Source organism: Dreissena polymorpha, chromosome 1, assembly GCF_020536995.1.
Source record: "Dreissena polymorpha isolate Duluth1 chromosome 1, UMN_Dpol_1.0, whole genome shotgun sequence".
NCBI classification, from domain to species: domain Eukaryota; kingdom Metazoa; phylum Mollusca; class Bivalvia; order Myida; family Dreissenidae; genus Dreissena; species Dreissena polymorpha.
The window spans coordinates 203860108-203883111 of NC_068355.1; the positions used below are offsets into that span (position 1 = coordinate 203860108).

At 35.8% G+C, this 23004-nt stretch overlaps 2 protein-coding genes and 1 long non-coding RNA gene across 38 annotated transcripts in view; 1 reads left to right on the forward strand and 2 right to left on the reverse strand.

Annotated features, from left to right (window-relative positions):
- The window catches only part of LOC127864683 (uncharacterized), a 335102-nt gene extending 334947 nt beyond the window's left edge, over positions 1-155 (reverse strand). Inside the window, exon 1 of the mRNA XM_052404560.1 lies at positions 98-155. The gene's annotated coding sequence lies outside the window, so the exon portion shown is untranslated. The remainder of the gene's footprint in view (positions 1-97) is intronic.
- A 1291-nt stretch (positions 156-1446) lies between these two features.
- LOC127864699 (uncharacterized) lies at positions 1447-5714 on the forward strand. The gene is made up of 3 exons (XR_008042222.1): positions 1447-1701; positions 3915-3978; positions 4460-5714. It is a non-coding gene; the product is annotated as an uncharacterized LOC127864699 (long non-coding RNA).
- Positions 5715-18069: 12355 nt separating this feature from the next.
- LOC127864677 (uncharacterized) overlaps positions 18070-23004 on the reverse strand; it is a 59491-nt gene continuing 54556 nt past the window's right edge. For 35 of the 36 annotated variants that reach the window (XM_052404551.1, XM_052404519.1, XM_052404525.1 and 32 more), the window contains 3 exons: positions 22529-22572; positions 21697-21841; positions 18070-21257 (listed from right to left, as the gene is read on the reverse strand). The gene's annotated coding sequence lies outside the window, so the exon portion shown is untranslated. Of the gene's footprint in view, positions 21258-21696; positions 21842-22528; positions 22649-23004 lie in introns of all 36 variants that reach the window. The other variant, XM_052404514.1, reaches the window with a different exon arrangement.

Consider the following 23004-nt stretch of genomic DNA (forward strand, 5'->3'; position numbering starts at 1 on the left):
TTAAACGTAAACGAAGCCGTCAGTCAATTGAACGCGTATTTGTGTACCGAATCAACCCACTAGTAGTTTTATCAATTAGAAAGTAAGAGAATGTTACCTTTTCATCTGATTATTTGATTGTTAGATTGGTAGACGATTTCCCGCAAAAGGTTATAAATTAACCTTCTTTTGAAGAACGTTGCTTACATCTTTAACAAGTAATAATATTTAAGTCGAGACGGCAAGTTGAGTCGGTCTCAACTGAAATGAGATTTAAAGGGATCTTTTCACAGATTTTGGCATGTATTAAAGTTCATCATTAAATGCTTTATATTGATCAATTTAAACATTGGATCTAAAAAGCTGCAATAAAAAACAAGAATAAATTTTTAAAAAGAAAAAGAAAAAAGTAACCCTCAACAGGGCTCGAACCACCTGACACCAGGAGTAAAAGTCTAAGGCTTAGACCACTCAATCATCCGTGCTCATAAAATGAATGATGTATTTTATACTTCATATAGCAATCCTCGTAGTGTCATACAATATAACGACAACAGCAGAACTATCCAAATTAGTAAATCGTTTCGCGTTGCAACGCTTTATTATTTTCAGGTTTGTAAATCGTCAAAAGATGCAAATATTGGATTTTTAGAGCCTGTTAAATGTTCAGTATTACCGTTTCCTCACAAATATTATAACTACAACGAACATTTGCTTATCTGAAACCATTTTTTTTGTATTTATCACATTACCAAAACGTGAAAAGGCATCTTTAATATTATACTACATGTATAGGTATGTTTAATTAAATGGTGACTGCAAAATTGCGAACCGTCTGTTCTTTTTTCTGGGTAGGTTTTATTACGCCACATTTGTCGTGTATTTACATCGTTGATACTCACGTTCGGTGATACCTGCTATTCATCTTGAAATCGGTGTATGTTGAATTTTGCCTCGCTCTGGAAAAACTGGTCTTGATTCAAGTGCGTAAAGCGACGTCCCAGATTAGCCTGTGCAGTCGGTCTGTGATTAGCCTGTGCGGGATTATCTAGAACTTTACGCACATGCATCAAACCCCGTTAACCCACAGCACGGCGCAATTCTAATTCTAATAGTTGGAGACGTGCGGAATACGCAGCATACCGATTACATGCAACGGCATTATAATGTAAGCACTCTAAAGAATGTATGCTTCAAATACACAACTTTATTATATACCTGTTTAATGCTTTTAACAAAATACAGGTTGTATCAATCGTTGAAATAAAAAATCCCGTATTACGCTACTCGCTGTTTCCAATTCCGTATTACCATTCTAGCCGGACTACTTCGACCCATTCAATGACGTCACATTACACGCACCGAAAATAGAAATATTTTATATTACGAAATATATTACAGAGTTCATCGTGTGACGTCATTTCTGTGACAAAACACAATAGTTTTTTTCTAAACTCTGTCAGGACATGTCGGACGTGGTGTTTTTTAACAGTAAACTATGTGTTAAAAACGTATTTTGGAGTGTGTGTTTATCATGCATAAATGTATATTTCGATAGGAATACAATAAAATAGTGTGGTTTAAACTAAGTTTCGATAAAGACATGGTCATGGACGATAGAAGTGGAAGTGCATTTCGTTTAAACGTTTTTGTTATAAACATCGGATTGAAGTTGTCAACTTAATAGTTATAAAAATTGGATTAACGATGGCATTAATTAAGGTAAGCGTGTCGGAAACCTGTGTTTTTCCGGTTCGAATGTTTACACGTTAATTTACATAAACTGTATTCATACGCGTCTTAAATAAACTATGGCGTACCGTTTTAGTCATTGTTTTGTCAGTTTTGTTAAAGTAAAAAATACATTTGTTAACTTTTTTCGTTAGTTGTTGTATATAATAAAAGGAATATTACGCTAGTCAATTGTTCCAAGAGTTTGTATCACTCTCGTGGCTTGTGCTATTTCGCATCACACTCGAGGATCCGCCTCTCGTGTGATACGTTATCACACAAGCCACTCGAGTGATACAAACTCTTGGAACAATTGACAAGCGTAAAATTTCGTATATACCAAAACGTTATTTATTGTCCGATTTCCTATGCGGTTTGTTGGCATTTTGTTCGGTTAACATTTTCTTGTTCAAAGTTTATGTTTAGCGTGTTTACGAGCTGATGCTTTATGTAAACCGATTCTTAATACACACAAAAAATAAAACATACAAAACTGGGACAACTGGACATAATGCACGGTCTTCCAGTATCGTCCTGTGTTAGTACGAGCAGGCTTCCGTTTAATGGAATTTTTTATTTAAATGAAGTCTCTTTTGAGCAAAAATCCAATTTAGGAGGAAAATTAGAACGAGGTTCAAATATACCCCAATTGACTCTGTCTTATAAATACATAACGGCTAATATGAGGTGCAATTTAATATTTAGCCCACAACAAAACGTCACTTATAATGAATAATTTCCTAAAATAACGTACACGTGAGATATTCGTATTGAATTCGTGAAATAACATCATCATTTAGGTTGATTTGAAATGATTAAATCTTTTCAAAAATGTAACGTGCATGTTTTGTGTAATCGAATTTAAATGAGTTGTTAGAATAATAAGTATTATTATTTTACATTGCTTAATATTACATTGTTATAATTTGAATTTATTTGTGTGTAGACAATTGTCTACGTCTACGTCTACGCATTCGCCATCGTATGTATGAGAATAAATTGGTAGAAAGACGATTATTATTTTTGCGCGTGAACAAGCACTCACGATAAAGTTATATATATTAGGGCGAATTTTGATTTAAATTGAGTTCATACAATAAAAACAAAATGTTCAAAAGGGTTGTTGAGTAAAGATATGTTTTTAATCACACTGAATAGAAATGTTTGAGTATCAAGACGCAACAAGCATGTTTTTAAATCCAATGGGCACGTGTTCTGTGTTGATAATAACGTGAATGTTCTTAGGATGTAAGGTTTTATTGTTATTTCAAAAGATATTTATTTCAAGTTGAAACAGTGTATGCAGACCTTTCGAATATACCGATGGGTCGAGAATGTAGATTTATTTTTGTGAATTAGAAGACAAGTTTTTAATTTACTTATTAAGTAAGTTTTTATTTTTATTGACATAGGCATTTATTTTTTAAACAATTTAGTAGACAATATTAAAATTCCGTCAATTATAAAAAATGATTTATGCAGTATGCCATCATCAAACATTTAGAGCGTACACACAACTGTTTTGCCTGTACATAGGGACCTTCTTACAGACTGATAATTTAATTGATAGATTTGCATTGAAGCGTAGTGTACGTGTTAGCTTGTAGTTATTTTTTACCCATGAAGAGTTTTACCATTTTATTTTTTTATTACTAAAAATCATTTTGCAGTTTGTCAAAGTTATTGTCAAAGCTGTATTACATCATTTGAATAGTTAAATAACAAGTTAAAGAACTTTAAACACACAATAAACAACTAACACTTTTGTTCTGAAACTCAAAAGCAACTTGTTACACTAGTACATTTAAGATTAAACAATAAATAAATAAAAATGCATTATTACATGCGATGATTTTATTAGATTGCAAAAAGTTTTGAAGTCAACAGTATTTGCCTGATATCTCCTATGCGTGTAAAGAAATTGAGCTGGGTTCTTGGAAAACGGGGCTTAATGCATTTGCGTAAGGGGGTCGCCCAAAATAAGCTTGTGTTGTCCGCACAGGTTAATCAGGGACGACACGTTTTGTTTCTACGTAGTTTTCGTTTAAAGGAAGTCTCTCCTAAACGAAAATCCAGTCATGATGTTATGTGTCGTGTCTGATGAGACTGTGCGGACTACACAGGCTGATCTTGCATGAGACATTTCGCACATGCATTAAGAATTGTTGTCACACAACGAGGCTTAATTATTGATTCCATTTAAGATCACGTGTCTGCGAATAAAGACTCCGAAGAAAGCGTGAAATCTTTCCTGAAGTCACTGACAAGGTATAGCATATTCATTGTCAATCGTGTTTTAAATTATCAACATTTATTAAAAGTAAAACTTCCTTGTTGAGTTATTCAACATAAAATGTGCTATTTTGCCGTAGCAATTTAATAAATATCATTTAGGCGATGTTTTGGATTCGCGGTGTATGAGACATATATGTAAGCTATAACACTAAACAAAAATATTTGCATACAGGTCGCAGTGGCGAAGTGAATAACGTGTTCGTGATCGGTAGGTCACGAGTTCGAGCCCTACTGTGGGATCCTTCTTTAGATTTCCCCTATAGACACCAAATGTTGGTTCTAGTGCCAGGAAGCGGACCTGAGAGCGTGTCAATTAAGCATTATGCTTTCTATGCAATCGAGCTAAAATGAATATTTTTTTACCAATATATACATACGCATATTCAAACACATTTTTCCATTTCACTAAAAAAACACAAGAATCAGCAAAGGAACCTGGAAATTTGTTTTCCAGTTCGCTGCGAGACGGAGGTTCCCTTTATGCCGACGGTATGACTAGAGCCTTCTCCGGCGCCATTTCCGGCGGCGGCAGTGGATCGGATACGATTACTCTCAATGCAGCGAATCGAATAATTGAGAACATTATGGCCAGTTGCGATACCAATAAACTTCTCGTGGAAACCCTCGAGAAGTTGATCACATTCCGAGACGTCGTGAAAAATAGACAACAGCGCAATGGAAGTCGGGCGAACGCGGAACTGAATTCAGAACGAGTCGGCATGGAAAATGAACAGTCACAAGCAAAAGGCCAAAAATCAGAACCGGCTGTTGCTGAGCGCGACTTCCATAACAAAAACTGCTTCAAGCTTGGGCAGATCTGCGGCTTCTAACGAGACTCCTGCTCCGCGCGCGATACAAAATGCTACTCAAACGCACCGCTGTGCTGCATCGGGCTTTCCGGCGGCGGAAATTTCCTCCTAAGTGACAGTTACGGGAACTGCGTGCCGATCTACGACTCCTACACGTGCGAAGAGGATGCAGATGATGTACAAAGATGGGCAGCGTTAAGCGGCCGTTGCACCGGACATGACACAATTTATAGGTGTAGGCGCCTGCTAGCGCGGGCTGTTTTGTTTTTATCATAAGCTCGTTTAACAACGTTGTTCTTTGCGTGCGTTAGTTTTTTCGGGGATATTTCAAGAAGAATACTGTATATGATTTGTGATCACTAGCTATTTAATGTAGAATGTTCATTATGATTTTGTTGTTTGAACTATTATTAAATGAGTGCCTTAGTATTTATCTTACTACACATACGCAGGATGCATAGGTTCAGTACAATCGTCATTATTCTGTGACATCGTGATTACTCGTGTGACATCGTGATTACTCGTGTGACATCGTGATTACTCGTGTGACACCGTGATTACTTATGCGACATGGTGATTACTCGTGTGAATCGTGATTTCTCGTTCTACATCGTGATTACTCTTGTGAAATCGTGATTATTCTGTGTCATGAATTTTCATTAATTTCGTGGGTTAACCGATTTTCAATTTGAAGACCACAACGAACAATTAGTTCTCGTTAGGTTTTATTGTTTGTTTTGATTGGGGGGGGGGGGGGCACAGTTCAATGAATTTACGAGTCCACAAATTTGTAAGTTTTCCATCCACGAGTTTTATTTATAATTTGATTTTTATTTACTTTGCTTTAACGCTCTGCACGATTTAGAAACCTCTCATTTAACAAAAGTGTAGAAAAAACAAACAGCCGATTAAAATGTGTATACTTAAATTCCCCTTTTAATGCACATCTCATATACAAAAGTACTTTTAACGTCGCTTACAGCCATTTTTAATGTGTATTTTATTTGAAGTCATGTTTATTACTCCCATATGTGTCGTATGTCATATTTAACTCCGATGTTAACACGTTTAAGTCATGAACGTTGAGTGTCCATCTAGTTAATAAAATACTTTAACGAAAAAAAAAGTTTTATCCCGATACCTAAATGAAATCACTATTATTGATGATGCTGATTCTGTAAAAAGTAAGCCTCGATCTGGGAACACAGGATTTTATGCATGTTCGTAAAGTGTTCTGGGATCACAGGATTTAATGCATGTTCGTAAAGTGTTCTGGGAACACGGACATGAGTTAATGCATGTTCGTAAAATGGTCTGGGAACACGGACATGAGTTAATGCATGTTCGTAAAGTGGTTTGGGAACACGGGGTTTAATACATGTTCGTAAAGTGTTCTGGGCACACATGAGTTAATGCATGTTCGTAAAGTGGTCTGGGAACACAGGATTTAATGCATGTTCGTAAAGTGTTCTGGGAACACGGGGTTTAATACATGTTCGTATAGTGTTCTGAGAACACAGGATTTAATGCTTGTTCGTAAAGTGTTCTGGGAACACGGGGTTTAATAGATGATCGTAAAGTGTTCTGGAAACACAGGAGTTAATGCATGTTCGTAAAGTGTTCTGGGAACACGGGCATGAGTTAATGCATGTTCGTAAAGTGGTCTGGAAACACGGGGTTTAATACATGTTCGTAAAGTGTGTTGGGAACACGGGGTTTAATGCATGTTCGTAAAGTGTTCTGGGAACACGGGGTATAATGCATGTTCGTAAAGTGGTCTGGAAACACAGGATTTAATGCATGTTCGTAAATTGGTCTGGTAACACGGGATTTACTGAATGTTCGTAGAGTGGTCTGGCAACACGGGGTTTAACGCATGTTCGTTAAGTGTTCTGGGAACTCGGGGTTTACTGCATGTTCGTAAAGTGTTCTGGGAACACAGGAGTTAATGCATGTTCGTAAAGTGGTCTGATAACTCGGGGTTTAATGAATGTTCGTAGAGTGGTCTTGGAACACGGAGTTAAATGCATGTTCTTAAAGTGTTCTGGGAACACGGGGTTTAATACATGTTCGTTGAGTGCTCTGGGAACACAGGAGTTAATGCATGTTCGTAAAGTGGTCTGGTAACACGGGGTTTACTGAATGTTCGTAGAGTGGTCTGGGAACACGGAGTTTAATGCATGTTCGTAAAGTGTTCTGGGAACACGGGGTATAATGCATGTTCGTAAAGTGTTCTGGGAACACGGGGTATAATACATGATCGTAAAGTGGCCTGGGAACACAGGATTTAATGCATGTTCGTAAAGTGGTCTGGTAACACGGGGTTTACTGAATGTTCGTAGAGTGGTCTGGCAACACGGGGTTTAACGCATGTTCGTTAAGTGTTCTGGGAACTCGGGGTTTACTGCATGTTCGTAAAGTGGTCTGGGAACACGGGGTTTAAGGCGTGCTCGTTAAGTGTTCTTGGAACACGGGTTTTACTGCAAATTCGTAAAGTGTTCTGGTAACACGAGGTCTAAAAAATGTTCGTTAAGTGTTCTGGAAACAAGGGGGTTTGATGCATGTTCGTATAGTGGTCTGGGAACACGGGGTATAATGCATGTTTGTAAAGTGTCGTCAGAAGCAACACTTTCCGTTTTTAATGTTCTTTTCGTCCGAAGGAAGTCTTTTTTTAACGAAGACCATGTATTAGAGGAAACTGTCATCCTTGATAAGCGGATCTGACGATAATAGACTAATTTAATACAAGTATAAAGTATATTTTATCCAAGCTCGGTTTCATTTGTTGAATATGAAGCAAGAACATGAAGCACACTTGTACCAAGTAAATATTCTTTCCTTCATTATACTAATACATGGAAAAAATTCATTCGAATATTTAAACATGCTGGTTAATAGGAAAAGGGTCCAGAATTCCGTATGTTAAAATGTAATTTTTCAGTGTATGTTGCATCAGTTGACACGTTTTTAACCACATCTGAAAAGTAAAACAATCAACAAAACTCCTCAGCTAATGGAAAAATTGTCATTATAGTCCGCGTGTCTAAATCACTTTGCTTTTCATTCGTTATTTGACGGCTAATAAACTAGTTAGGCGATAATGTTGAGCTGACCGGTGACGTCGGCTATCCAGCCGTTATAAGCTTGCACGGAAGCAGTGACGCTAGGGACAACCGGCAGTTTCCGAACCCGAAACGGATTATTTCTGTAGCTTCAAACTTCCAGTCCACAGCCGACACAACAGCGGACCGCCAGAATCACCCCGTATAGGTCAGACAGTTTGGGTTACCATGTTTTCATTTAAACATCAAAGATAGAAACAACAACACTATTTATTCCGTAAAAAATAGCAAACTCATAGCCTACAACAGAGCTACTATGTCGAAAGCAAAATCACCCCCTATAGGTCAGACAGTTTGGTTTAGCATGTATTCATATACAATATTTATTCCGTAAAAATAACAAACTCATAGCCTACAACCGAGCTACTATGTCGAAATCACAATCGTATTTTGCAATGTTTGGTGACATTTGCGTTCAGATTCTGATAATTATTAAATAGCCTGTTTTTATTGGTCCGCATGCATACAATTAGTTTTTCATGATCTTATTTTTAATAAACTTAATATGTGGTACATTCTGATCTGATTCTTTACGAGAGTGTGCCATCACACCAGGATGTCGTTACACTGTAGAACGGTTTTATATTCATGATATAGAAATTGTAAGTTGAAAATGAGCAGTCTCACTAATAATGACGAATATCCCCCTCCCCCCCCCCCCCACACACCTAACAACCGCATTTAAAACGCGCCAGGGTATCGAACGTTGTTACAACCATGTTAAACAAATTGTCATGTACGAGATCGGCAGTCTCAATCATGAAGCAAATACTTTCCCAAAAAAAGCTTCGCATTATGCGTCAAATAAACACTAGCCCCTTTTTACATTTGAAGGTATTTCTGGCCGCAGTTTCACTTACAGACCTTACACGGAAAAGCCTTAAGGGATTGATAAACCACTAGCTCCAGTTCTCAGTCGTACTTTCGAAGCACGTGGGCGCTTCCGGTCCCTCACTGGCGATGCAGACGACTTCACTGCGGAAATTGTAGTAGCCGTTCTCTTGAAGCCACGTGGTTCGGCAGATTTTGGTTAGCACGAGATGCACGCGTTTCAGTTGAAGTAGCCACGCAGGCGCCATGTACGAAAACGGGTCTGAAAAAGATTTGTGTTTTTATAATATCTCAAACAATTTTAACACGGTTACGAGGAAATTGGAAAACAATTTTTAGAATGAAGTTATAGAATAATGTTTAACAAGATGGAATGGTTAACACTACCGGCGCGCCTCTTATGTCACATGCGAACATTTTCGTAACAACCCAAAATGTACATTAATGTAGATTGATGGAGTTGCCTTAATAAAAATGAGCCTCGCTCTGGGAAAACAGGAATAAATGAAAAGTGTCGTCCCAGATTAGCCTGGGCAGTCCGCATATTAATCCATCTAGACTGGATTTTCGTTGAGAAGAGACTTATTTAAAAAATAAATTCCATTAAAGTGGAAAGTGTCTTCCCTGATTAGCCTGTGCGGACAGTGTACGCAAATACATTAATCCTCGTTTTCACAGGGCGAGGCTCACATACATTCATCATAATCATACAAGTAAGTGTTACTTTAATGGAACTGTAAATAGGGCAAGTGTACCTGTCGCCCCTTTATATATACATCTTTTATGGTTTCAGCTGTTTAGTATGACGGGCTTAAATTAGTTCATTCCAAATGGCATAGTACATGTATTGTGAATCACCCAAACGTGAACAGTTATCAAGCCGTTTCGCAGAAGAAAATAACGCGCATATTTCAAACAAGTGTATCCGTTTCAAACTTAGAACGTTATGATAATGGGGATGATGATGATGATGATGATGATGATGATGATGATGATGATGATGAATATGATGATGATGATGATGATGATGATGATGATGATGATGATGAAGCTGATTATGATGATGATGATGATGATGATGATGATGGTGATGATGATGATGATGATGATGATGATGATGATGATGATGATGATGACGATGATTATTATAATCATGGTATTCATAGTGCTGCTGATGATTATAATGATAATAAGCATCATAAAGAGTTCTATTTTGGCGATAATAACGCTGATGTTTAAAATGTATGGTTTTTCCTCAACGATAATTACGTTACGCCATCCTTAAATGAAACTAGTAACGTAACATTCGGCATCAACGTAAGCATCATAAACGGTCGAACTGACGTCACATGCGCAACGTCGCTAACCGGAAGTAGCGGCGATGGAAAGGCACACCGGGCAGTTGTGGTTGGAGAGGAAGGCCGGATGTTCCAGTCGCAGTATCGCGATTTCGTTCGCCGGGTAGGGTTCGCCTATGTATCCAGTCTCTTTAAACAATATAAATATGAGTGATAGTAGTAACGCGTGTACGGACGTAGTTTTATCAAAAGGCATTAACATAATGACTCTTATAATGGAAAATTAAATCATAACCATTTAGTTAAGCGCTTAGTTATAAAGCCCTTTTAGCTGTATTTATAAGACTGCTATTTTTGGTGATGTAGCACTACAATACTTTATCGTATGTTTTGGTGACCCGAATCGTCTGCATCCAGTCGGAAGTGAACAAAGAGTCGACGCCGAGGACTACCGAGTATTCTGTATCCGAAGGCAGCCTTTTTATTATACAATAAATAAGCGACTTACATTGCAAAACGTATCAATCACATTGTGTTCATATATTAAACGAATTTTTTTTAATTACTTCACAACTCTATTTGTGCAGACGTTTAATGATTAATTAATAAGGAAAATCTTCAACGAAAGCACATATTATTTTAAACTTTAATCGACGCTTTTGATGTTTTTTATTTATTTTAAAGGACATGAATATAATTAATACATACATTTAATATAAATGAATCATTGCACAGTTAATGTATGATTGTCGTTTTCAATTTACTTGACTGTCATGAAATGTGAAGCGGATGCGTTATATCACGTTATATCAAAATGGCGACGTCCATGCCGAGACATGTTTTTTTCCGCCGTTTATACCCTTTATTTCGTTTGTTTATTTTTTTAAAATGACGCTCACTTTCCAGCTATATCAGTAAACATGTGTGTGTTTTGCATATCTACACTTCATGGGCATAGCATATTTTAAGTTCCAATTTAATCTACTGAGACATTTCCAGACCGAACTTATAACATTTCATGCGGAATAAAACTAATTGATATACAATCAGGTTGATTTTTGTTTACGCGTTTGCGTGTTGTGATAATTCTGGGCAAAGTATGGGGTGAATTCCTCAATCGTTTTAAACCACAAATGTATGCAGTGATTTTTCAAAAGCAGTCACATCCGCTGTATTCATTCGTTTATGTTTAATGTATTGTATGCATTTCCTCTACTTGTAAATAAGCAACCCGTTTGTAATAACGGGGCTTAATGCACGTGTGTAAAGTGATGTCCATATTAGCCGCCCACACAGTAGGACGGAACTTACCACTGAGTCTTGATTTTGGTTTAGAAGAGACTTCCTTTATATCGAACAATTCCATATTAAAGGAGAGTGTCGTCCCTGATTAGCCTGTAATCCCCTTTTTGCAATAGTGAGGATCATATGAATATGTCATTTGCATTAAATAAATGAATATCGCACAACTTTATACTCATTATGATACTGGAGTTTCATTTCTCATATATATCTAATGGATGTTGCATTATATTGAGAACCTACGTCTCATAGATTTAAAGCCATACAACATATTTTATTACTTTATTACTTTGATATATTCCATTTCAGGTTTCAAAATTAATAAGCAATCCGGCATTCTGCATTCACAAGATATATGACCGATACAGGGAATCTAGATGAACAAATATGACTATCAAGAAACTTTAAATAATAACATATAGTATGCAAGATAATATAATGCAGGTGTGCGTTATGGCATGCAATTCTACAGCAGCTAGACGATTTACATTCTCTCATCTACCAGAAATGTTGCACTGAGTTTTAAGCTTTAGAACATTTGTGAACGGCTCATTAATATTACTTAAAGCAACATTAACACATTGAATCGCAAAGTAACAATTATGATTTGACATTCGGATTAACATTACCGTTTGAGTTTATGAGATTGAAACATGGGAAAATGCTAATATTTAAAATCATCAGATTTAAATTATAACAAACACTGACGAATAACAAATTCAGTTACAAGTCATGTACATAACTCTTCAAAGCGTTTAAATAACGGACACATAACATTTTAAAGGAGCTTTAACTTTTTAGTAATGAATCAAACAAGTCTTTTCATTACGTTTAACGATTGTTAACAAATCGTAAATATGTAATATATTATGAAACATTGTAAAGTATCAAATTCATTGTCTAGCGTACTAGTAATAATGTTTTCCATCTTAAGCATATATACATTTCCGAAAAAAAAATTGCCTCAAAGACAAGTTCTGATATGCTTGCGCTATCAATAAATGTCATGGATATTAATAAACAAGATAAACGTTTTAGTTATATCACAACTGGATAGTTACCTGTTGATTTTGATAAGACATTTGTCATTGACAGATATTTGAATAATCCAGCGCTTCACTATTCTTTTCGGAACACCACAAGAAGCGGGGATGTATCGGCCGGCTAAGATTCGCATTCCGAGTGATAGACAAACAGTTTCCTTTCGTCGCAATAACGCCAGCAGAGAAGCCGAGTACATTATTTAAAATCAAAGCGATGAAGGCACTGAAGTTGTTCGCTATTGTATAATCTAAGACGCAACTCAGTTTTCAACATAGTGTTATAGCTTTTTATATCGCAAGTTTGAAATGAACACAACCCAATCACATTTATAAAGAGTGTGTCTTAAAGCACAGGTCGAGATGTGTTTTTTTTTCTAATCATTAATAAAAAGGTAATTTAAGCATCATTTTGGGAAAACAGGACTCAATGCATATGCATTAATTTTCATTCCAGTACCAGAGACTGTCTTTGAACGAAAAACACCAGAAAATCAGAAAGAGTCGTCCTTGATTAGCTTGTGCGCATTGCACAGGCTAATCAGTGTGCACAGGCTAATATTATTATCTTGACATGCATTATGCCCCGTTTTCCCTGAACGCAGCCAATATGTACATATTTCAATGATAAACACTAGACTGGCCAATGTGGTCTTACAAGCTTTTAAACACTATTGATTAAATACACATTGCAGAAGTAGAGCAGACGCTTCTAGCATAATTTTACTGCTGGTAGTGAAGACAGGCAGAGGTTATCGTTCATAGCTTAGCAAACAACAGACTGACTTGCAGTTATCGTTCTCAGCGTAGTTAAAATCAAACTGGCTTGCAAAACTGCGTCTCTACATTAGTGTGAGCTAACGCTCATAACGAACAACAAGCAGCCGCGCTCTTTGAAAATGGGGCTTAATGTATGTGCATACATTGTCGTCCAATATTAGCATGTGCAGTCCGCACACGCTTATGAGAGAAGACACTTTCCGCTTTTATTGTAATTTTCGTTTAAATGAAGTCTCTTCTTAGCGATAATCCAGTTTAGACGGAAAGTGTCGTCCCTGATTAGCCACGCTTAAATGGGATGGCATTTTATGAACATTCATGAATCACAGTTTTCACAGAGCTCAATAAAAACAATGCAGCAACAGCATAACTTGTGCGCTATTGCCACAAAACAGCGGGGTAAATTATGACATAAAATACGCTATAAATGATATGATTTTTACGTGGCGTATACATAATTTTGACAATCCATAATCTTATCAGAGATGTTTTCAGTTTTAAAATTAAAGCCTGAAACATTAGCCTAGAGTGCGACGGAGGTGTTGACTATCAGGACGTAGCGGTATTTGTCAGGGTCTAAACGGAACAGGGACTTCAGCGATATTCCCGGGGATCAGATGTTTATTCTCCAAATGGATTGCACAGGGATTCATTTGTCATTTCCAACTGATTGTATTTGCGCGGAATTTAGCTGTTGACCAATACGTTGTGATCGTTTTTATTTGCAGAGTCGCTTCCCGTATCAATGGCGGTGTAGACGTTTAGGATCCGATTGAGCCTCGTTCGAGGAAAACTGGATTGTATACATGTACGTAAAGAGTCGTCCCAGATTAGCGTTAGCAGTCCGAATTTGGTAAACAAAAGGTTTTATACATGTACGTTAAGTGTCGTCCCAGATTAGCGTTGGCAGTCCTCAAAGGGTAAACAGAAAGTTGTATACATGTACGTAAAGTGTCGTACCAGATTAGCGTTAGCAGTCCGCATTGGGTAAACAGAAGGTGTTACACATGTACGTAAAGTGTCGTACCAGATATGCGTTAGCAGTTCGCATAGGTTTAACAAAAGTTTTTATACATGTACGTAAAGAGCCCGCAAAGGGTAAACAGAAGATTTTATACATGTACGTAAAGTGTCGTCCCAGATTAGCTTAAGCAGTCCGTATAGGGTAAACAGAAGGTTTTACACATGTACTTAAAGTGTCATATCAGATAAGCGTAAGCAGTTCGCATATGATAAACATAAGGTTTTATACGCGTACGTAAAGTGTTGTCCCAGATTAGCGTTAACAGTTCGCATATGGTAAACAGAAGGGTTTACACGTGTACGTTAAGTGTCGTCCCAGATTAGCCTAAGCAGTTTGCATATGGTATACAGAAGGTTTTATACATTCACGTAAAGTGTCGTCCCAGATAAGCGTAAGAAGTTCGCTTATGGTAAACATAAGGTTTTATGCGTGACGTAAAGTGTCGTCCTAGATTAGCGTAAGCAGTCCGCATAGGGTAAACAGAAATGACACTTTCCGCCTAAGTTGGATTCTTCTTTAAAGGAGACTTTCCTCAAACTAAATATTCCATTAAAGCGAAACGTGCCGTCCCTAATTATTAGGCCGTTCGGACATGCCTAAGCCCCGTTTCACAGAACGCGGCACAAGTGAATACAAATGTGTGGTCCGTGCAAGCAGTCAAATGTACACGTTGAATCATTCCAACGATTCGTGTTCTACTAACATTGCTTCAAGTATAAAGAAAAACAACTATAATCAATTCAGGGCCACTTCGCGTTCAATTTACCGTTGGTTTTCTATCAACAAATAACTCGTATCGCTTTACCTCAACATCATGCAAACTTCGATTGTGTTTTCATGTAAACTGTTTAACAGTTTATCAGTTTATTTAAGTCTAATCCACAATACATTATAACAATTATAACAATAAATGATGCATAGCATGTATGAATGTAATGTAAATGATCTATGTGCATCAACCAAATAAATGCTCTTCCAAGTGGTGGGGGAACTATTGAGACGGCACTAATACACAGCCTGGCTCCTACAAACATATACGTGTTCGTATAAATCGTAGGTAAATTTAAGGTTAATTTAACTAGTTCTATCAAAACATCTTTATGACTAATAATCTTTGGGAATATCGAATACCTATCTCACTAAGAATATGATTTCATGATGAAAATTCCCTGCACACAACTTTTAATTTTTGACACAATATACAAATTCAAAACATACAATAAGATAATTGATGAAAATAAATATGCGAGCAATACTTTTTACTCACGAATTAGGTAGTCATAAAGACAGCCCTTTTGACCCGTACTTTGTTGTTTATGCATTACTCGTACCCTAGCAGTTCACACGGTGTCAACAACTCTGACCTAAACATAGGTATAGAGCACTAATGCGCTTTTTCGGCATAGCTGTTTACCCAGCTTTTCACATTAAATGACTTTTACATAACGCCAGCAGACATGCATATATATTTTCGAATATTTCATAGGCTGATTCGAGATAAAACCTCTGAACTTTGGCTACATTACTATGTCTGTGCTCAGCGCAAAGGATGTAGCACTGTTCAGTGTAAGGAATTACGGACTACTGTATGTTCAAACGACACAAATTGTGGCCCAGTTACGCGTTAACATCTATCTCCCATAATTTCAGTGTCGGTACTCGTTCACTTAATCGTCCGGTGAATATATAATTGACTATCGATAAACACAGTTTTGCTTTCAAGATGAGAAAACATACATTACCGAAATAGTAAAGTGTCACGATAAGAGAAAAATCGTTTAATTATCCAACCACAATATTTGCCGTACTCGGTCAGCACGTGTGGAAATTGTTCCTGAACGCCTGGATAGTCCGCCATTATTTACAAGTCAGCTAATTTGAATTCAATTTTGTATCGAAAATCATTGTGCTAAAATGTGCCATTTACAATTCGCAATGAGATTTTTAATGACCCTCGTCATGCAAAAATGGATCTTTATTTCGTATGCGCCAATCCTATATATAGCCTATTGAGTGAATTTATAGCCAATAGCATCGCCTCTGACCAGACTGCGAAAAACGCACATGTTGGGTTTACGATACCCTGAACGAAACGCATAAGACCCATTTTTGCATGACGCGGCTATGCAAGTGTGGTTTAAGGTCGCTGTGGTGTAGTGGGCATGGTGTCCGCCTAGCGATCGGGAGGTCATGGGTTCGATCCCCACTGCGGGAGCGTTCTTTAGATTTCCCCCATAGACACCAAGTACTGGTTCTAGTCCCAGGAAACGGACTCGAGAGCGTTTCAAATAAGCCTAAGGCTTTCTATGCAATCGAGCTAAAATAAATATGTTTAAACTAAGTGTGGTTTAAATGTGTCAAAGAAAACTGCATTTAAATCAAATACTAACATACGATTTAAATTTTGATAGTGAAGAAATATACTCATAATATGGCATGTGAGGACACTAATGTGTGGTTTGACAATGATATCACACATTTCATGCGACAATTATGCGTATTTCAAGTGAAAAAAAACAACGTATGGTAATATACAAATGCATGCATTTTAGTATTCTTTAGAGTAATTTTGTAATAATATTTTGGTTGCTTGTTAGATAAGAAGTAGTGCAACAACAACAGTATTATTGTTCACATGTGAATACGCATTTAAGAGTACGTTTGTAGTCGTGGTCAGAAGGTCTTCATGTCGTCGATCACGCCTCACTAACTTTTTCTAACAAATTATTTTAAAACAGATGCGACTACGTCTCTCATGTTCGCTCTAGCCTGTTACGAAACATTTATGCCGGTTTGTACTTTGTAGCCATATACTTACAGTTACTGGTCACGCGATTTTCCAATATTTTGCTATCAAATGGTCAGCATTCTTTTCACAAAACATTGTTTTCTATTGTTTAGAGATTAAGAAATTCTTATGGTGTGTACATCTCTTTTTGACCAACGTAAATACAGTGATTCATATTGTTTAACCATTTAACGACCTTGGACTTAAATATAATTTAACTTATTAAAACAACATAATTAATACATGTTTGATATAAGTTTGTATTCTGTTGAATATATATGTGTGCCATTTCATCATTTCACAATTATACTTTACATTTCAACAGAATGACAGACAAGACCAAATCACTATAATCCCCTGACTTGGAAGATATGACATGTAAAAATGTTTGATAAGAAAAATAAAAATTCATATAAATGTGTACTAGATGTTAGCTTTAAGAACGAAAACACATTTTTTAGAACGAACACATGTTTCTCCCATTCATTTAGCCTGAGAATGTTGTTCGCAATACATTTTCAGATAGTGGTCAACATTTGTCTTAAATAATCCTAAGTTCCACATTGAATCAAGTACATAAAAAAAAATTAATCACATATTTTATAAAACGTTCTGCCTGACACACTTAACCTACTCTCAATAGGAGTGGGCTTCGTCTACTGAAAATACCAATCATGGCGTGAAATGTACGTGTGCACAGATTAACGTGTACGTTTTAAAGTTTGTCATTCCCATAAATTAGTGACTTGTTCCTATGATTAAGTACGTCATTCAATTGACTTACTTTCTCATTCTCACGGGTAAGCTTTTTCATTCTCATTACAAAGTTATCTCGTTCCCACTACCTTATTAATCATGGGAACAACATAACAAGTCTTTTGAGCGACATACATAATATCTGCATGAAGAACAATCCCCAAGTGAAGATCTGTCAGAATAGTTATTAAGGATTTGAAAGGTATCCGAGTCTGACCAATGTATGACGGGGGACAAACGAAAAAACGGAGAGACAGACCAAATCACAATATGCCATCGCCAAAAGGGAAATTTATATAGAAGTGAGGAAACAATTAACATACATTTTTTATTTGCTATAACAACATTTGTTTCACAGTACAACAAGATTCCTGCTCTATGCATGGCTATATACATTAAATGGAGTGAAACAACAAGAAATGGATCAGCAAATCACATACATTAACATGATTATATCCCTAAACATACCAAAACTACAATGATACTATATTAAATGACATGTGCTATGTCTTAAAAAAAACAATTAATGTGCACCAAACTACAGAAATTATTCAATTCAATAACACAAACATTATAGCCATGCAAAGGCAATTATTAATCCCTGATAAAGTCCTGATCGTTAGTGATACACAATCAATGGTTAAAAGACCTGGTGGTACGTTGCATAAAGTTTTCTTTATTCAACAAGTTTTGCTTTTGCAAAATGTTAATTTGGGATAATCGAACAAATTAAGACATGATTTTGAACCTTAAATCTACTTTTACCAATATAGTTTATTTCTTATAAATATGTTGTTTATATATTATAGAAACAATTTTATTATAGCTAAATATACAAACAAATAAACAAAATATATTTTTGTTCGAAATAAAAAATTGATATAAAAAATTTGAAATATTACACAATTTTGTCTAATAAAAAGCTGTGTATAATTGTTCAACAACAAAGCAGACATGTTTAATGCAAAGCAAGCTGAGTATAAACAACCACTATGTATGGAATCCAATCATAAGACATCAGATGAGATGGGAGTTTTACGGAACCTGGCCGCAGTGAATGTGCGTCAACGACATTTAATGTGGAGCAGTCAACATGAAAACAGCTTTTACAAAACTTGTAAACAATCAACTAAAAGCAATCATTCAAAACTGGAAAATAGTCACAATCAATTAACAGCTATAATTCAAAATTAGACACCTTAACAAGCAACAACAAGTCAATAAATAAAAATTAATATATTAACACATATTGCTTCAGTGTTAAAATATACAATGTGATATTGTATGAGAACATGCACTAATAATAGTCAGAATTGCTTCGGTGTTATAATATACAATGTGATATTGTATGAGAACATGCACTAATAATAGTCAGAATACCAAATTTTTAGCACTGTATGGCCAATTTTGGCAATAAAAATATGATGAACTTAAATTGATGCCATACTGGTGAATTTGGTATAACGCATAGAAATAAACAATTATGCAAACCATATTTCTTTAGTGATTATTGAATGAATATACTATAAAGTTTATAGTGTGGAATAATATAAAAAAAGATTCAATGTTCTTGTTACGTTGAGAGGTACAATTATACTCTAACAAGGGAGACGACTTTTATTTAGTATATCACAGTTGCTCTCCCTTGAATCGTTCTTCACTGTTTTCCAAATTTCCAGATAATAGTTGCTTAATTATATTCACTGAAAAGCTTGACATAAAACAAGGTGTTTCTAATGCTTAAAGTATATTATTATGTTAATAATCTGATATTCTTCATGTCTTAATTTACTATACAGGTACAGGTTAATGTGCTCATTCATCCAAAGCAATTCTTTTTCTCTATAGCCTGATATGTAAATGATGTTTAATATGAAACAATTTTGTACAAATGAATTAAAACAGTGAATGTATCTGTTTGAAATGGCAACATTCTATGAATATTGTACAAACAAAAACATTAGCTTTGCAGTTGATCTATTTACAAATGACAAAATAAACATATATACAGTGACACATAAGTCTGTGTTACATTATTCGCTTATTACATTAGAAAAGCTGGTCGCAAATGTGTACATACAAATATTTAAAGCATAATGAACTTTTAATGCTAGAATGCAAATGTCAACATAAATGATGAGCCTGTCAGAATATGATACAACAAGAACAATCTACAACCATATCTAGGATCATTATTCACGAAAATACTCACTTCGAAACAAAATTACTTGTGGAGGAATTACTATCATATTTTCAACAATGAAAGCATACTTTTTTAATAATTAAACAAACTCCAATACAATTAAGATGCACTTCAAAATTTTACTTTATTTAAATAGTTTTTCCATTAATGTGTGCATTAATTATAGCAATATTATGCATGTACATTCACACAATTTTTATAACGCGCTTAACTATTGTTTATATTAAACAAAGTATCTGTTATCAATAAATAAATTGATAATTAACAGAAGGTTAATATAGTTTGAATAAAACAAATTATTATTTGATATTTTACTATTACATCACTACATGAAATTCTTGATAAAATACTGCCTAAAAAGAGCAAACTGATGATAAATGTACACGGACAGAATGACAGACATATCAAAATAGAAGCATCACAATTATGAACCGTTCTGATCAATTGTTTTACCTAGCACATATTGCTATTTTATAGGTAAAAACTAAAAATAAGCATGTCTTGTTTATACAATAAATTAGTTAAATATTGTCCAAGGTATCAGCATTATTTAAACAACTTTGTGAAGGCTTAAAATCAATGTTTAAAAAAAACAATTGTACAATCATTTTGTCTGTCTGTTTACGATAATCAGGATAAAGCTATATAGAGTCAGTTTCTGAATACAGACAAAATAGTAGTACTTGCATTAGTTTGCTCTTGAAATAATACTTTACATTACTGCTATTACTAAGTTTCACCAATATATAACAAAATACTTAATCATCATGATACTTTCAGTATCATTATACCCATACAATATGAAATGTAGATTTTTCTTCCCATACAATCAGACTGTACACACGAGACAAAGCTGCTGGTCATAGGACATGGCTGGTAAAAACACTTGGCGTGTCGCATGAATTGGCTGGCCACAGAACTAAGCTGATCCTAAAACTTGGCTTATCACATGACTTGGCTGATCACAGGACTTGACTGGTCACAGGACTTGGCTGGTCACAGGACTTGGCTGGTCACAGGACTTGGCTGGTCACAGGACTTGGCTGGTCACAGGACTTGGCTGATCACAGGACTTGACTGATCACAGGACTTGGCTGATCACAGGACTTGGCTGGTCTTATTGTTCTTTGTCATTCCCTCATTTTTGTCTTAACATTGACAGGCGTTTTCCTGCCTTCCCAATATTTCAAGATGAGGAATTCCATCGTAAATGCTCAGGCATGCATGGCGTCAATCTAATGACAAGTGCTGTAACAGGCTGTCTTTTTGATTGGCCGGTTTAATAACATCGAATGAGATCTGAAATAAAGGAAGGTATGTTAATGTAAATTTCAGTTCATTATTCTGATTTTGTTACTTAGGAAAGCCGTGAAAAAGAACAAAACTGACATATGGTCTTAAGCTTCTTTGATTTGAATTTATAGATAGGTGGTCCGAGATATATTCCTTAATTATTAAATATTTACGGCAAAATAATATGAACATGTTATGAAAAAAAGTTTTTTATCTCCGATTCCACTAATGCAAAAGGTAGCTGATATAAAATACACAACAGTACACGCTCACATGCTGATTAACATGTTTGGCGAGTTGCATAACAAATTAAGAAATATGTTTTGAGGTTATATATGCCACACAACCTGACAGGCGGACAAACGTTCAGACGGACCAGTGTTCCCTTAAACTGTCTCTGAAAGTAGGTATTTACAAAAAGCCTACACACGTCTCACAAACTCACAAAGGTTCTATGCGCAGGATGTTCACAGGCAGCAGGTCAGGTAACATAGAGAGGAGAAAATCTCAATAAATCAACAGCTTCTGGCTTGAAAGCTGTGAGTGTAACTGCATCCAGAAGAAACTTAACGCCTTGATATTCGAGTTGTCTGGAAAAAGTAGATTGTGTGTCAAATTGACAGATAATTGTGCAAATATGTCAAGCATTATTTGCATTATAGAAATTGTCTTTGTCAACCATTGCCTTCCATATTGCTAAGCCAACATAAACAGATTTGAACAGAGCCAATTTTGTGGCAACAACGTTTTAGAGATGGAAAGCTTCTGAAAGTAATATAGACATTCAATGCAATAATTTCAAATCAACAGAGAATATGTGTTGAGTTAATTTAAGTATATTATTAAACTTTATTTCACAGGTGGTTATAGAGAAACAAATATGTTCACCAGGTGCATAGCAATGGGGGAAAGGGACTTTCTCTTAATCCCCGAGTGTAATAAATATCCTAATATTTCATCACTTTACATTGGCAATACTTCAAAATACATGAAAATAGCTCAGATATCATGTCTTTGCGTAATAGTGTATTAATGTGGGACCTTAGTCAAGTGGTGGGATGCTGGTCCAGGAATCGAAAGGTCCCAAGGTAGAATTCTGCTCAGACCACAGAACTGTGCATATCAAACCATTAATTAATTTCTTGTTCTATTGGGTACCTGTGAAGAAAAATAAGCAAATCTGCTGTGGTTGCATACTGTGCAGAATGTAAACGGACGACTTATATTCCAGTGATCTGGTGCCACAGTGTACGTTTCGCAATGGTTAGGGGACTTACCTATTGAGATGTAGTGGCTGAGTTGGAGTTGTTAGGATATTTCTCTGTGAACAGAAAACCAGCTCTTTGCGCATCACTGACATACCGGTATGTCCATGTAAACCAAATAATTAATTCATTCTGAAATAGCATCAGTTATATTGGAGGTCAATCAATGTTGTTTGATTAAATAATATAAGAAATACATTATGTTGGAAGGCTATTGATACAAATGAGGTATACAATAAACACTTCAAACACACACACAGCCTAATATATACTGTACACTTGATAAATCATTTTTCATCCATATCTAACCAATCTGCATTAAGTTACGTGTAACTCCAAAAGGGTTGGACGGACATAAGGAAGAATGGAAGGACGGAGAGAATTCTACAACCTCTACGACCTCCCCCCTGCACCCTTTCAAGTTTCAAGACAATACAAAATGGCAGCGATTTTGAATATTTACAATTACGGAATGAATTAAGTTTAAG